The sequence below is a fragment of the Cicer arietinum genome, chromosome 6 (assembly GCF_000331145.2).
Source record: "Cicer arietinum cultivar CDC Frontier isolate Library 1 chromosome 6, Cicar.CDCFrontier_v2.0, whole genome shotgun sequence".
In the NCBI taxonomy this organism is placed as follows: Eukaryota; Viridiplantae; Streptophyta; class Magnoliopsida; order Fabales; family Fabaceae; genus Cicer; species Cicer arietinum.
In genome coordinates this window covers 53,061,997-53,081,343 of record NC_021165.2, presented here as the reverse complement: position 1 = coordinate 53,081,343, position 19,347 = coordinate 53,061,997, and positions in this window count along the sequence as shown.

Genomic DNA, 19,347 nt, shown 5'->3' with positions numbered 1-19,347 from the left:
TTACTTATGCTTTGCGTAGCTATGTAGCATTAGCTAGAAATAATAGTTAAGACTAGAGTTGTGGAAAAGCCTTAAACTTTAAGATTTTTTATTTATTTTTTAATTAAATCTCTACTATTAGTCTCTCTATTAAAATAATTTTTTTTAAATTTCAATTCATTATTTCATGGGGCTTAAGTGAGGTTTATAGTCTCTAATATTTTGTTAATTTTGATTTTTTTTTAAATTTTTAAAAAGTTTATTTTATTCAAAAAATCAAAAAAATATTTTTTTTTCTTAAAAAATTGTGAGAAAAATAAAAAAAAATTGTAAATTATTTTTTATCGAAAAAAAATCGGAAAATTTTTATAGAAAATAATCGAAAATTTGTTATCGAAAAAAATCAAAATTTTTTTATCGATGAAAAAATCAAAAAACTTTATTTTTCGAAAAAAAAATCGATTCTTTTTTTAAAAAAGTGGAACTATAGGCCCACTAATCCCACAAAATTTTAGAGAGCTTTATTTTTTGCGGCCTTTTAAATTATAAATTTTTTTTACTCCTCCAACATGTGGGCCATAGCCAATAATTAAGGGCTTGTCAAATTGACAACTCTAGTTATAACTCACATGAATCCTCTAATCAAATAATTGTAGGTGATGTTATATTAACAAGTATCTAATAATATTTGTTAAGAAAATCTCAATAAAAAAGAATTTATATTGAAAAGAATTTTTTTAAACTTTTAAAAATCTAAAATTATAACTTCTAATATATTTTTATAATAAGTGTTTAACAAGTATTTAAAGGCTTTTGCTACTATTTTCCAATAATTAATTAGGAAACTAGTAAAATCACATTAACTTTGCCTCTATCTCTCTCATCTCTTATAATTTTCTTATCTTTTTTCTCCATTTTCCCTCCACATTTCTCCCCTTTTTGTCTAAAATCACCACAAAAAAAGTAAAAAAACTCAAAGTTAGGGATCCAAATTCATTAAAAATCCTACCCTACATCACTGGTACGAAGAAGACCCACTAGTCCTCTTATAGATTATTTCATATATATATAGAAAATTTTGTCCAAAAAAGTTGTTCATTTTTAGTTTTTAATATTCTTTTTGTAAATCGAGTATCATCTTTTGAGCTGGGTAGCATCAAAATGGACGAAAAAATTATCTCAAGAGATTTAATAATGTTGCATTTCAAAAGCTGAATTTTAATTTAAGAGATCTAATTAAGTTGAAAGAGATTTTTACCATCTCAACCAAATATTTTTAAGTATATTTTCTCTTTTTATTTTTTAACAAGTGACCTTGAGACACTTGTTAGCATTTTCTAATTTTAATTGTATTATTTATTTAATATTATTAGTACTACTTTTAAATTTTCTTTCTCCTCTTTGTATTTGTTTATAAAGAGAATACATCAATAATTATTTTTTTTACATTATAAACAAATAGTTAATAAAGAGAATGCACTAATAGTTAATATTAAGAATTAGTAAAAAAAAAGTATTTTTTTTTCTTTTATTTAACATTTTTTCTTCATTTTTTGTAAGAAGGAGTATTTTCTTTTTATTTATTTATTAAAGAAGGAGTATTTTTTTTCGATCATATACTTTCTTCGAAATAAAATATGCATAAACAAAAGAGTGAAGATATGTTGATTTAAAAAGTAACTCTTGTTTGAGTTTTATACTTATAACGATGAAGCTAAATAGCACTAGAAGACGGGTTGAATAAGGATTTTGCTTTTTAAAAATAATTTTTTCGTGTTTTAGATACTATTCTCTCAGAGAGGATGGAAACTCGAAGATGGTTGTTTAAATGTTAAATCAGAGCTGAGCAAAAGAAAGAGAAAAATATAAATAATGACACACAACTTTTATACTGGTTCACCCAATGAAGGCTACGTCCAGTTCTCACACACTTGTGAGATTTCACTAATGTTCAAACTGATCAACCTCTCACAGAAGATGATTACACTTTGTGTATTCTTTAGCCTCACCAAGCTTACAATCAAGTTTCAACTATTTTCAAGTGTAATTCACGTGGAAATTATAGAGTGATATGAGTGTGATTATTTCTCTTTTCTTAAACACTTTCTAAATGAATATTTCAAAGATCTAATGAAGGATTGTAAAAAGTATAAAGAGAGGATATATATTGCTCTTAATAGCTTTGAGATACTTGATCTTTTTATGCAATGTTGTTGTGTATCTGATAATGAAGAGCTCCCTGCCTTTTGTAGAGACTTTGAGATGATATTTTCAAGTGGCAAAAGCTTTATGACCGTTGGAGACTTCAATCAAAAAGTCCAAGGTCTTTTCTTATAATTACGAAACTGTCATTCAACTTTCATTTGACTAATGCAGTCCATCCTCATGCACGAGGTTCATTATACCTAGGAACTTGAACACGTGTTGTCCTTTTCTTTTTCCTTTCTTTAAGGCTTGTAAGACCACATGTGGTGTCCTTTTCTTTTTCCCTCCTTTAAGACATGTAAAAGCTTCACGTGGTGTTATTTTCTCTTTCCTTTCTTTAAGACATGTGACTGCTTCTATTTTTAGCTTGTTTGTTGTTGTCTTTCTGAAGATTGACTCTATATTGTTTTCAATCATAAAGAATGATATATAGGTATGCTTTTAGCCTTTGCACATAATATGATGGGTTGCTTTCAAAGGTGTTGGGTTGCTTTCCAAGATATTGACCATAGACCCATCCTAGTATAATCCTTCCTCGTACTTTTCTTTTGCCATGTTACTTCTTTATTTTAAAAGCTTTATTTTTTCATTCTTTAATACTGTTTTGCCTTTACTTAATGAATAAAACAATTTGTTTCAGCGAAGATGAATATTCTGCAGATTTGAAGAATCATCCTCTCACGAGGTCATCATCTCGAATTCCAATCATCCATATTTGAATCAGATTTTTCTCCTTTTTGTCTTAATGATTAATAACTTGTTTTCTTATATGAATACACTCAAAAGCACATATTAGTCATTAACCACAATCATAATCTTTTAAATAATTTTGTTATCATTAAAACCATTTGAGAGAGATTTTGTCTCAACAAATAATTCTTTATAGACATTAAAGTTTATCAATCTAACCGTCAAATTAATAGTTATTATTGAGAGAATCAAATAGATAAATTTGTATAGAAATTTAATAGTATTTGATACTCTATCAAGTAAGTTCAATTCATCGTATGATATACTTTTAAAATAAAAGTAAAATAATGATGATAAAATCTTATAGCTACACATAATTGAATATATATATATATATATAAAACTATCCTTATTAACTATTGATGTATTCATCTATATATATAATTTTTTGTATGCATGATTATTAAGGTATACTAAAAATATTGAACGATTGATTGATGAAATTTAATGTGTATAAAAAGTTATTAAACGAAATAACTCAAACAAAACTTACTTCCAGAATCAACGGATCCCTGCCCAAAACAAAAACTGTATTAGAAAAGTTGATATAATTTGTTCTAAATATTTAACTACAAATATCAATGTTTTAAATAATATTTTTATTTATATTCATTTTAGAGATTTCGTAGTTAGTCTTTGTAAAAAGAATCACACTTTTTAATATCTATTATCATGCGCACAATTTTAATCTATGTTACAATGTTAACATATACTTTTAATTTAAACGATTTTTTATAAATATGTTTAGAATATATTAAAAAGTGCTTTTACAAAAATTTATAATTTTTTTAATTTGAAATAAATTAAATATGAATTTTTTAAATACTATAAACTAAAGACAAAAGAAATGAAAATATAGATTTAGAAATTGAATTTTAATTTTCTTTTTCTTTTAGAAACTTTTTTGTGGCTAAAAATTTAATAAAAAAATTTGATGACATTTTAACATAAATTAAAATTATTTACATGATAATTTTATAAAAACTTAGAAAATTTCTCAAAATTAAAAATAAAATTTTAAAAAGTAAATATGATTTTTTTTCAAAATTAAAAATAAAATTTTAAAAAGTTTATAGAAAGGAAAAACTTATAATCATGTATATATGTGTGAAGAAATGAAGTGACAATTAAGATTAATGATGAAAAGTTGGGCTTTCCAATTGCAATGATGACATGACAACAACGCATATAAAATGGTCGGATGGATCCCATGTCCTAAAAAAATCTAATACTACCTCCTTTGCATATTATAAATGTTTAAGACTTTAAGTTTGTAAGAACATTTCAATGGGAAGTTGAGATTTATGAGGGTTAGGTTGGGTAGATTTTAATTAAATTTGTTAGTTAAATTGATTAATTTCATTTGCATTGGAATGAGTTTCCAATTCATATTTTTTACAATAAACTAAACTAAATCAAATTAACCGATTCAGGAATGGATGAAGTGTAATATATCAACAGTAAAAATATAATAAGATAAAATATAGGCTAAATTACATATGTGGTCCTTTAACTTAATTTCAGGTAACGTTTTAGTCCTTTATTTTTTTTCCCCGATTTAGTCATTTATTTCTAAAAATATTAAATAAAGTATGAAAATATGAGTTTATTTGAAGATTTGCGCTACGAATTTGATGAAATTTGTATTATATTGAAGAATATAATTAATTTTATGAGTTTTGATTGAATTTTTTTTTTTGAATTTTTGTATAAAGAAGGATATCATTGTTGAAATTTTAAAACATAAAATATCAAATTGTCACTTAAAATTAAATAAAGGACCAAGTCGAGAAAAAAAAAAAAAGATAAAGGACTAAAACGTTACCTGAAATTAAGTTAAAGGACTACAAATGTAATTTAGCCTAAAATATATATTGATTCAACAACTAAATTATATTTCCTCCATCTCACAATAAATATCACTAGTAAAAAATAATGTCTCAAAATAAATATCATTCACAATTTTTATAACTTAATTTTTTTTTTCTTATATTTCTCTTCAATGATTACTATATATTTAACTTCTAAAATATTATTATACTTTGTATAGATAATAGTGAAAAATCCACCAATAATTAAGATGAATAATTGGTCATCTATTTTTAAATTCAATAATTTAGGTTCCTCTTTTACCGTTTATAACTAAAAAATGATGGTACTTATCCTTTAATACGACGAAATTGAAAGACTAATATCTATAAAATTTTATTTTTATAATTTAATAAATAATATATAAATAATTAAAACATTAAAAAAACTTAATTTCATAAATTAATAAAAATAGAATATTCAATCATTGTCTCCCATTATAGCCGGAAGGCAAATGGTGAATCCAATACAAAGTATGATTTCTAATTCCATATTTTTCCTATATTTACGTTTAAAACATTTTTGGGATAGAAGTTTTCACAATAGTGCTCCCTTTCTTGATGTATCTTTCTATAGACGGTTAATTGGTAGACTGTTGTACCTTATAACTACTCGATCTAATGTCCCATTTATTTTCATGTTCTTGTCTTTTATTGTGATAATCAAAATGCCCATTATATTGCTACCAATTGTTGTTCCATAAACGTATTAAACATATAAAAATTGACTGCCACGTTGTCTGTGACAAGGTCCAAATTGGTGCTTGTCACCTTCTCATGAACATCTTGTTGATATTTTTACAAGTACTTTGTTTCCTAAGCCAATCAATGCGTTGGCATTAAATTAAGACATGTATCGAGCTCCATACTCAGCACACACAAAAAGATAATGCCACCCTTAGTAAAGCACATTCTACACATGCAAATTAATTTTTTTTGAGGTGGTTAGAATGTCAAGTTAGTTTAATCTACGACTACAATTAGATGTAGAGTATTTTGTGTAGGCTCACTTTCAAATTTGTATAAATACATCGTTCTAGTCATTTAATAACTAAGTTGTTCAATAAAGATAATTTCTGTTAGAAGTTTTCTCTCAATTAAATCTTCAAGAGTTTTTTCTATTATGATCATTAAAATCAATATTAACATAGGGGTAAAAATGGAACAAAATCATTAACTTTGCTTTAAAAAGTTACATTAACACTTATTTTAAATCACAATTTTTTCAATAAAGGGACACTTATTCTAGAATGCATGAATTTTTTTTTTTAATCATTTACTTGTGTAACAAGTCCCAACAAGAATACAAATTAATCTAATTAGAAAACATTATTTAATACTTCATTGCAAATGTAAGATTCACTCAAATTGGAACAATTTAATTTTGTTAGGTAAAATTGATTATGTTAAAACATTGTACTATAGTATAAGATGGAGGGGTATCAAATTAAGTAACATGACCTAATATATTCGCTTAAATGCATTTTTGATTATTTTATTTAGTTAAAAATGAATTTTTAGTTCTCTTATTTTTTAAATAAATGTTTTGGTTCCCCTAAGGACTGATTTTTGGAATTTTTTTGTCCCTATTATTTTTTTATTTATTATGTAGCCCTTTAATTAATGACCGGTACGTTCTTAGGTGATATATGTTACTTGTTTAAAATAATTTATATGTTTTTATTGTTGTAATTAATTTTCTTTATATTTAAAATATTAAAAAAAATTTAAAATTTAAAATATTTAAATAAAATATTTAAAGTTACTTTATTTTAGTTAACTTTCTTTTTAATAATTTCAAATTTTAAGATATTTAAATTTTCAGTTATTTTATTTTAAATACTTTAATATTATTTTTTATATTTAAATTTATTACATTTTTAATAATTATATAATATTTATATAGTAAAAATATATAATTTATTTTATATATTAAAATATTTGGAATTAGAAATTAAAATTTAAAATATTTAAATAAAATATTCCAAATTTATTTATTTTATTCAAAAATAATTTAATTTAAATATTTAAAATAAATTTAAATATATGATTGATCTCTGTAATTAAGCATTTATTTTAGTTTTAATCCATTTAAATTTTTTATTTTTATTGGAACGAGTCTTTGCAATATATATAATATTTGGTTTTAATTAATCAATTGTTAGAGATATAAGAAATTGCAGGGATCGATATCATTAAAAACCAAATTTACGAAGATTAAAACAAAAGATCAAGCATAAAAAGCAAAACAAAAATATTTATTAGGACAAAAATCAAACAATAATACATATTGGGACTAAAACAAAAAAAACTACTAAATTGCATGAACCAACCACATATTTAAGCTTTTAATATATAAATAATATTAAGGGTTAAATATGTTTTTAGTCCTATAAATTCTCAATCTTTCAATTGTAGTTCTTATAAAATAAAAATACAATTTCTAGTTCCTACAAAATTATCATGCATGCAGTTTTAGTCCATAATCTTAAAATAAAATAAAAACATATATATTTTTAATGAACATTTTCATGCACGTTTATGGCACTATATAAATAATTTTTCCACAAAAAATGAGCTCAAAATTCAATTTTTAAGTCTATATTTTTATTACTTTTATCTTGCTATTTTAGCATTTTAAAAAATTTATATTTAGTTCATCTAAAGTTAAAAAATTCTAATTTTTTTGTGGAGTATCTTTTTATAGTGTTCTAAACATGATTGAAAAAAAATATTTCAAAATTTTTAAATTTAAAGAACAATTAAACATATTTCATTTTAACAAGGACTAAAAGTAATTGCTGGCTAATTTTGTAGGGACTACAAAATTTATTTTTATTTCATATGAACTAAAACTGAAATGTCGAAATTTTATAGGGACTAGAAACATATTTAACCCTAAAATTAATAATAACAATCCAATGTTACATTATTAATGAGACTTTCACATCATCAAAAATGGTGGGGACAATTTTTTTTAAGAATTAGATAATAGGAACCAAAAAGATTTTAAAATTAAAGATTAAAAGTTTACTTCGGACAAAATAAAAATATAAAAAATGCATTTAAACTGAATATATTTTGGTTTGATTCCAATCCACCTGGGGGTTCTTACTACCTAACTGTACACTTTATCATTCATTAAATAATGTGGTTATTTTTTTAAAAAAATATGAGTATTTATTTTTAAGGAAAAAAAAAAAGAGTGAAGTTTAGATGTTAATAATTGAAAAAATGAAGTGGTTTTTAGAAGTTAAAAATTGAGAACTTACTATTTCTTTTAAATAAACTGCAAAGGACATGTATATTTGTAAAAATATACATAGGCTATATTAAATATTTATTTTTGATAAATATTAAAAAATACGTGATAAAAATCTATAATTAAGTATTATATAAAAAAATATGAGATAAATATTTTTTAATAATAAATAAATATAAAAATTACACGACAAATAATTTTTACAAATACCTAAAAAAAACACACACAAAATATTAAAGTTATGCTAGATTAATATTTATAACCGATGTATGTAAAATAGAAAAAATATTTTATAGTGGTAAATATATAAAAAATAATAGAACACATATTTACTACTGATAAATATAAAATATACAGAACAAATATTTGACATCAATAAATATTTAAAAACAATGAAACAAATATTTTTTATTAGTACATACAAAAATACGAACTAAATATTTGTCACTTATAAATAAATATAAATAGAAAACTACATTATACATATTTGTTATTAACACATAAAATGAGACTATTTGCTTAAAATTTGAAGAAACATTTATAGAATATAAACCACACGTCATCCGTACAGCGACACAAATTTCTTGTTAGTTTCATGTCAGACGATAAAATAGAAGTGTTTTTTTTTTTTTTTTTTACGGATGAACTTAACATAACCTCAAAACAATTAACTATATAGCTGTTGTTTTTTCATTTTAAAAAAATGATATTTATTTAAAACACTATGTGCTATTGATCATTGGACATTTTTTAAGTCCATATTAAGGAGACAATTTTTTTATATATATAAATTTTAATATAATTATAATTATCGTTAAAATACTTTTATATCAATGTATAATTAGTTGACAATATAGTAAATTTTAAAACAAATCATACATATGCTATTTACTAACGCTTATTTATTTTTTTAAAAATTTAAAAATAAATATATTAAAGAAACATTTCAAATACAAAAAGTGTTTATAATAAATACAGAATAAAGTTTATAATTTTTTTATAGAATGACTAAAACAAACTAGAAACACAAATATTGAATTACTCAAAGAACAAAACAATTTAAGAGCACTATTGATTATACTCATAATAAAATTATTTTACATGCAATTTGATCTATTTTAATTCTAAAATTTTAATTTGTTCAATAATAAGATTTGCATTCACAACATGTGAACAAAAAATCACATCATTTCTTTGATTTCTAAATTGCACACATCATTGCAAACTAAACTAAATTAATTCTTTGACACATTACACGACCACATGAAAAAAATGTCATCAAATTGATTAGCGTTATTGATTGCGTTTATAGAAAACACATAAGCTAGTCCAAGTCAATTCAAAATACCATACCACATGGTTCCAAAAAGAGGACAAACAAAGAACAAATTATGAGTTGTTTCAACTTTCCTACATCTTGTTACATATTATTGACCTTCAAAAGAAATAATTCCTCGACGGAACAAATTATCTTTTGTAGGCAGCCTATTTTGAAACAACCTCCATGCAAATAATGATACCTTTGATGGGATTAAAAGATGTCACACTAAGTCTTGAAATGGAGGTGTGATGACACGTGTGACAAAATCTTTCCGCAACACAAAATACTTCTACTTTATAGAATACAATTCTCTTTGTGTATTATTCCAGACCCCTTATCTTCTGCATTAACCTGCAGATGAACGTTAGACAATAAAGTCCTACACTCCTCCACATAGCCCTCATCTCAAACAAACAACTACCTCCGTCATCTCTACCCTTGAACATCCTCAAGTCGCAACAACTATAACATGACCTCAACACTTGTCTTTTGTTGCAAAGACAAATAAAATAACCTACTAATCTTCTCATACAAAACCTCACCAACCAATTAGGGATCCTTCTAAAACAATGTATTATTCTCATTCCTAATAATTTCAAACAAGTTTTTTATTAAACCAATCCTCTTCAATACCAACTTCTCCCACAAAAATATCCTTCCACTACATAGTCTCCCTCGACCTGCCCCCTTGAAACCCTTAACATCCACTCCATATTTATTGTTCAACACCTTAACCCAGAGACCCTCTAACTTCATTTTTATCATCCAACACCATTTACCCAATAGAGGTCTATTAAACGCTTTCAAATATCGGACACTCAACCCACTTTTCTCTAAAGGCAAACACACGTTCAACCAATTAACCTAACGAACCTTACTCTTTTCCTCATTTCCACCTGAAAGAAATGATTTAAAAATATATTCAAGTTGATAAATGATACCTGAAGGGGCCTTATAAAAGGAAAGAAAATAAATTGACAATGCATATAAAATAACTTTGAGGAGTACTAAACGGTCACCCAAAAATAAAGTTTTAAAATTCCATTGTGACAACCTATTTGAGATCTTCTCAATAACAGACTTCCAAAATACCCTTTGCCAATGATTATCACCAATAGGAAACTCCAAATATTTGAATGAAACTTTATTCATCTTACAATTAAGACCTCTTCCGTAGTTTGAAGCCACGAATTGTTAATATTATGAAAATTAACCTTAAGACAAAAAAAAAAGCTAAAACCACAACAAATTAGCCTTGATAGCTCTAATATTGTCCAAACACTTCACTCCCATAATCAATGTATCATGTGAAAATTGAAAAATAGATACATTAAACTTGACATAAAAAACTATTATGTAGGACTCTCATTCACTAACACATAAACTGACTCTAAAGCAATACATTCCAAAATTCATTTACGTCATTTCTCTGGAAATCTCATATTTGCCATCACAAAATCTAAGTAATCCCACTCAACCGAGTCTTATGCTTTATCGAAATCCACTTTGAACAATTTTTTTTTTGTTCTTTTTTAGCCTCATCGACTACTACGTTTGCAATTAAGATTTCATTCAAAATTTGTTTACCTTCAACAAACGTTAATTGATATTCAACTATTATGGAACCAATCACCTAATTCAGTCTATTCGCCAACACTTTAAAGAAAACTTTATACATACACCCCTAACAAAATAGATCTAAAATCAAATAAGACTTGCATATTATCTCTTTTGGGAATCAAAACTATAAAAGAGCAATTTGATCATTTTACCAACCTCCCTTCACATGAAACTCACATAAAAATGTCAAAAAATGAGTTTTTATATTCTCTCAAAATTCTTTCACAAACCCAAAATGTACATTATTCGAACATGGACTTTTGTAGTTGTCACAATCCCACACTGCTTGCTTGACTTCCTCTTCACTAAATCCAACTAACAATGATTCAAATTACATCAGCTAGAGAGACATAAACTGCAAGGTATCCAAAGACCATGTGAATGGATCTGGTGGACTTAAAATAACCTTCAAAATGATTAAACACCACACTTCTCTCTAGTTCAACCCCTTCAACATGCACACCCCAACCTCAATACTGGGAATTGAATTAAGTTGCATCCTATTGGACATCATAACATGGAAAAACATTGTGTTTGCATCTCATTCTCTCAACCACTACACACGCAAACGTTTCCATTGAATACTACAATTCGACTAAGACAAAGAAAAAATATTAGCTGATATCTTTCTACGCTCTTCAATTTCTATATCTATTATATCACATGACTTACCTTTAATATCTAACTTATTAAAATCCTTTTTAGTCACCATTTTCTTGTAACCAGGTTGCTACAATTGTTCCTTATGCCAACTCCTCAAGCAGATTTTAATGCTTTTCAACTTCTGCTTAGCATAATGCCTCCCAACAAAACACAAAATAATTATCCCACTCCTCCTTAACAAAGGCATATAACCATCAAATTCCTCCCAACACTTTAACATGCAAAAAAATTTTGGACCTCAATTCTCCCAATCATCACATAAGAATAAAGGACTATGATCTGATAAGCCTTTATCCAACGTCCGTTGCGAACAATTAGGCCATCGACAACCCCACATATCCGATAAAAGAAATCGGTATAATCTACTCATAACTTATCCATTCAAACAACACCAAGTAAAAGCTCGACCATTTAAAGGTAAATCAATTAGTTCTAATTCCTAAAAAAGTTTGTTAAAGTGAAAAATGTCTTCATTTGGATATAATCATTCATCCCTTTATGTTCACTTTCCCTCCTAATTGCATTAAAATCACCCAAAATGCACCAACAACAATCAACGCCATCGTCAACCTTCTTTACTATCATATTTGATAGACTCAGCTTCTCGATCCTATCATAAGTTGCATAAATATTTACCACACAAATTTCCCCTAGTATCCTTCCACACCCATGCACAAGTAATGCATGGTTTAAGATAGATGAACTCCACATATTGACCTGCGGCTTCTTTTATAAATTTTAGAACATCTAACTTACATCATATCATTATTAATTAAAGCCTAATGCCTTCAATTTGTTTGAGATGGAGAATCAATCAAACTAGACAAATAAGAAACACTTGATTTAATGCACGAGATACATTGATATATTAAATATATCAATATAAAACCATTTTTGATACATTGATATAGTAAATTTATCCTTCATCTTGTCGAGGTGTTGGAGGATAAAATTTCTCCTTCCTCACATGCAACTCAACACACACAAAAAGATAATGCAACCACTAATAAAACACATTCTAAACATGTAAATTAGTTTGTTTTAATACACATGTAAATTAGTTTGTTTTAGGTGGTTAGAATGTGAAGTTAGTTTAGTCTTCAATCAGGTGTAGAGTATTTTGTGTAGGCTCACTTTTCAATTTGTAATAATGCATCATTTTAGTCATTTGGTAATTAGGTTATTCAATAAAGATAATTTCAGTTAGAAGATTTCTCTCATTTAAATCTTGAAGAGTTTTCTCAATTAAGATCATTAAAAGTAACACAATCAATATTAATTTAAGGGTAAAAATGGGACAAATTCATTAACTTTACTTTGAAAAATTACATTAACACTTATTTTAAAAAGCAATTTTATTAATAAAGCGACACTAATTCTAGAATGGAGGAATAATATTTATTTATCATTTACTTGTGTAACAAATTCGAACAAGAATAAAAATCTAATTAGAAAAAATTATTTAATACTTCATTAAAAATATAAAATGACAATCAAATTAGAAGAAATTAATTTTGATAGCACCCAAAACAAATTGATTATGTTAAAACATTGTACTACAGTATAAGATGGAGGGATTGTCAAACTAAGTAGGATGACTTAATAGGTTGATTCAAAACTATTTTTCGTCCCTTTATTTTTTTTTAAATAAACGTTTAATCCCTTTATTTCTAAAATTAGATTTTTGACCTTTTATTAACTAAATTTTTGGATTTTTTTTTTTAATTTCTAGCACCTTTTATCATGTGGCACTCTCATTAATAACATGATACATAGATGATATATGTGACTTAGATAAAATAATCTTTATGTTATATATTATTTTTGTAATTAATATTATTATATATTTTATTTATATTTTAAAATATTAAAAACAATTAAATATTTTAAAATTTCAAATTGATTTTCGAAATAAATTCGAAATATTTTATTTTAAATTTTAATTTTAAATAATTTAATATATAAGTCAAATAAATTTATTTTAAAAGTTTTTAATATATTAATAAAATAAATATAAATAATATTAAAAATGTAATAAATTTAAATAAAATAATAAAATTTTAAATAGTTAATATAAATATTTTAAAACTTAAATTATTAAAACACATTAAATAAAAAAAGTAATTTTAAATATTTATGTAAATATTTAATATTTTAATATATGCATAAATATATGATTGATCCTTGCCATTACACATTTTTTGTTTGTTTTAGTCTATACAAGATTTTAGTTTAATTTTTGTCTTTATAAATATTATTTGGTTTGTTTTTTGTCCTTGTTCCTTTGTTTTAGTATTTGTAAAATTTGTTTTTATTAAAATAAGTATGTGAGATATATATATATATATATATATATATATATTTTGGCTTTGTTCCACCAATAATTAGAAATATAAGGAATTGTAAAGACTCATTTCATTAAAAAAACTAATTTTGTAGAAACTAAAACAAAAGAACAAGACCAAAAAAAAAATTAAGTACAAAAATCAAACAAAAAATTTCCAGGACTAAAAAAGAATGTATAATTATAAGAATCAATATTATATTGCAGCCTTTAATATATAAATAAAACTAATAACAAAAATTAAGTATTATATATTTAATGAGAGTATCAAATTATCAAAAATTTATCCGGCACAAAAAAATCCTAAAAATTAGTTAATAAAACTAAAAAAATTAGTATTAGAAATAAATGGACTAAAATTTTATTTTATATCAATGTATAACTAGTTGACACTATAATAAATATTGAGATTTACTATATCAATTTATCAACCACTTGGTTTAGTTGACAATATGAACCAATTTATCTTATTTGCATTCAACTATTAATATTGATACTTACTTGATTTATTGTTATTGACATTTTGTAATTTGATGTATTATTTAGAATATTGATATTTACTAAAGCTTATTAATTTTCTACTTCAATCTCAACCACTTGGTTTATCTTCATTATTAATATCCTACATAATTTCTCAAATTACAAAATGTCAAGGATATTTATAGGGACTTTAATGATATTAAGTAGTTATGGTCAAGGATATGTTTAAACTAAATGAATAATATCTTCATTGTCAATATTCTACATAATTTCTCAAATTATAAAATGTCAAGGATATTTATAGGGACTTTAATGATATTAAGTAGTTATGGTCAAGGATATATTTAAACTAAATGAATAATATTAGATAAACATTTGAGACAGATTTAAATAGAGAGGTAAACTTAATTATCATTAGATAATTTCATAAATAATTTAAAAAAATATTACTCCATCTAGACTTAAAATATATACAAAAGGCAAAATATATTTAGTTCAAGGATTAAATATATTGACTTTTGTATAAAAAAAAAATACTTTTTTCGTCTTACAATGAATGTCATTTAAGATTTTTACACAAATATTAAGAAACACAATAATTAGATTAAATAATTATGGTCAATTTTAATTATTGATGAGTTTTTTACTTTTATCAATAAAAAATATAATAATATTTTAAAAGTTATATATATAGTAATCATTAAAGAGTACTATAGAAAAAATAATAATAATATTATATTAAAAATTATAAATAACATTTATTTTAAAACATTTTTTTCTTTCTAAAATGACATTTATTATAATATGGAGAAAATATATTTTAACTTTTGTTTATATTTAAGTCTTAAGATAGTCTTATAATTTTAATGATTTTAAAAAATAGTTTGAGATCGAGAAAACGACCGCCACAAAAAGATATAGGTAACGACAACTACCATTATTTTGCATTTTAACCCCACAGTTATGACATTATCGCATTTCTCAATCCGTATAACACGTTATATAATAATATAAATAATTTTAATAAAACTCGTACAATATTATGATTAATTCAAACTGTGACAACCGCAATTTCCAACGTATTTATAATAGCAAAAATAGCAAAATCTTTAACACGATGACACGACCACTATTTAAAACTTTGAATTTTTTAGCATCAAATTGAATATTTAATCACTCATCCAACTGACTAATTATTCATTACATTCACCATTTTTTAGTAAAAACCCATTCTAAGGAAACTGTGAGAACTAATTTAAGCTCTAAAATAAATAAATGTAATTTTTAGTTTTAAAAAAATTAAATTTGAACAACTTAATTCCTATATGTTTACACTTGTTTTGATTTATGAAAGAAATGTAGAGTGAAGAATAGAAAGTAAAAAGAAGATAAAATGGATGAAAAATAAATTAATTATTTAATAGTTTGCAGTAAGAAAAAGAATGATAGAAAAAAATAGGACTAAATTACATCTGCGGTCCGTTAACTTAATTTCAAGTAACGTTTTAGTTCTTTATATATTTTTTTTTAGAGTTGGTCTTTTATTTTAACTTTAAGTGACAATTTGATATTTTATGTTTTAAAATGTCAACAATGTTGTCCTTTTTTTTTACAAAAATTCAAAAAAATCATCAATTTTTTCAAACAAAACCCATAAAATTCATTATCATCTTCAATAAAATACAAATTTAATTAAATTCATAACTTAAATCTTGAAATAAACTCATATTTTCATTCTTTATTTGACGTTGTTGGAGATAAAAATATGAGTGTATTTAAATATTTGAGTTATGGATTTGATAAAATTTGCATTATATTGAAGATGATTATTAATTTTATGGGTTTTGGTTGAAAATTTTGATGATTTTTTTGAATTTTTTTATAAAAAAGGATAACATTGTTGAAATTTTAAAACATAAAATATCAAATTGTCACTTAAAATTAAAATAAATGACCAACTCGGAAAAGAAAAAGAAAAGATAAATGACTAAAACGTTACCTTAAATTAAGTTGAGGGACCACATATATAATTTAGCAAAAAATAGTGTGTATTTTTAAAATGACATAAATATCCTTAAACAAAAATTCAATATCATAAAAAGAATAAAAATAATTATTTCATTACAAACAACATAAAAAATAAAAAGTATAAAAAGAAAAATAAAAAAAATAAATATATAAAATAACTTCTGTAATGTGAAATATACTTTTATTCAATTTATATTTTATATTGTTATATTAATTAAAATAAATTAATTTCTTTTAAATTTAATTTATATACATCGATAGTGTGAAATTATTTTACTTTATTATAGGACAAATTGATAAAAATAAACATCTTCATTCCTATTTTTTTAATTTTATCATTTTCCTTCATCAGCCAAATAAAATGTCAAAAAAGTTAAGATTAAATTACCATGTTTAATATTCTCAATAATTAAAAGTCACTTTTATATTTCTCTAAAATTAAATTTTGTCTCACAATTTTTTTCAACGACTAAAATGAATTTTTACCGTAAATTTTTGTCCTCTTGTTTTGTTTTTATTAATGTGAGGTTTGTAATGGTATCTAATATGTATTAAGTTTTAGTAGATTCCAAACAGGTAACAGCGCGCAACATTTATCTGAAGGGGATGGGACTTCAAGTTATTAGTGTATGTGGCAAAAGCATAATTTTGTTTGATAATCAAGAGTTGCACGTGAAATGGGATAAGAACAGAGTAACAAACATACAAGTGTTGTCCTTCAAACCATACAGCTCGGAAACTTCAACATTTAAACTATTCCTACTTTTCTGCTACCTACCTGTCTGGGTTACTTTCTTTGTTTTTAAATATGTTTTTCGTTTTATTAAAATAATTAGATAAGTTTTGTCCTCCAATTTTTTTTTAATATAATTTCAGTACGTCATCTCTTTAAATGTGTTGTTACTGTTTTAAAAGATGGCAACACAATTATTGTCTCCCCAATTTAGACAAATTAAATAAAAAGTTAATGAATTGTTGAGGTCATTTTAACTTATAAGAAACAGTAAATTTCATTGTAATTAACTCTTTATTATAATTAATTTAAATGTCAAATTTAAATATTTGTCAGTTATATAAACTTAAAGACTTTTATTAGTATGGTTAATATTATGTTGGAAATGAGATTTTAAATTGTGAATCTATTGATTACTGTATTTTTTAATTTTCATATCTGAGTTACCGAACTATTTTTATATCCTCTTATTCGTCTATAACTATATAAAAAATACATATATTAATTGAAAGTAATAAATTTAAATATTGTTTGGAGATTTTAGATTTAAATTTAAATACATTAAAAATAAAAAATATTATTAGAAAATAATTTATATTTTAAACTCTGTTTAAAATATTTTTATGATCTGTTTCTCTTTTTTTATTAATATAATTTAGAAGTTTTTTTTATATTATAATTTAATAAATATTTAGAACGAAATCTCTCCAAATATAATAAATCTCATTTATTTCTGCAAATATACACACAAAAACCCTATTATGTCATATTGTTAGGGATTTAAGATATATAATCTATTGATCTTTATTTTCCGATCTAATAAATTGATAGAATTCACTAATTAACAAAGGGATTAATTTCATCGACAATCTTCAGTTTTATAAACTAATTTTTGATTTCGTATATTTATATAATATATTGTTGAATCTTTACTATATAAAAGTATCAAAATAGTAATTTTTGAGGGACTAAGACAATAATTAGAGGTGTTTTGTTTCGTGTAATTCAAATCCTAAGAGATTCTGAAAACATTTGATATATTAAGGTGTACCGTCGAATCTATAACACTTTACTTCTTCATACAATATGTGTGAATGTCGTTGTTCGACTCTTTAGAAATGAAAAAAAGAAGACATGGTTCGAGATAAAGAGATCATTGAAGTGGACCTTGTCTCTACCAGCAAGATATGTTCTATAGAGAGAACTAGCTATCTGCCAATTATGCTAAACCTTATCTGTAACTGTTTATAATACCTAAGCATTTGCAATTTGGTGATAATACAAAATCTTCAACTAGTGACCACAACATACGAGTAGAAACTTTACTAATGGGTCAAGGGGGGTCCATTAAATACCACCAAATATAGAAATGGTGCCAGCCATCTTTTGTCATTGCCTCTTTGTTTTATAAACTTATACTTTTATAAAAATATCCCATCATATGGTAAACTGGCATATCAATCTACGCCTCAATTTTCTGAAATCAAGCTTAACCCTTGATTAAAATAGTGTTACTTTAAAGCCAAGCCAACGGGGACACAAAGTCTTAGGTAAATTTGATTGTTAATATTGCAATTAAAGGTTGTCTCTATTCATTGCACAAACTTAGATCAATCAAAGGTTTGATCATCACCCCCAACACAACTAAAAATATTAATAATTTTCGTAGAAAAAACTTGGATTATAAAAAACAAAATAAAAAAAATGAAAAAATTAATAGATTTTAATTCCACATAGTAACTGCACCACTGTATATTTGATGAAATTATTGATTTTGATTGTTCGATTTCAAATCTTCAATGAAGATTATTTACTGATTTAGTGAAACTGTAGTATGAGTCAACCAATGTCAAATAGATGATTGAGATTGATTAATGCATGTAATTGTATGCTTTTTCTACTGCGATGAATCCGTATTGGAAAAAACTAAAGTCCCACATAGAGTACAGATAAGACCTCAACATAGTTTATAAAAAGAGACACTCCTTACAAATCAGTTTTGTAGGATGAGTTAGACATAATATAAATACCTAATAATACAGATCCTTATATAATAGAAGACAACATGCATCATCAATTCAAAATTTGACTTGA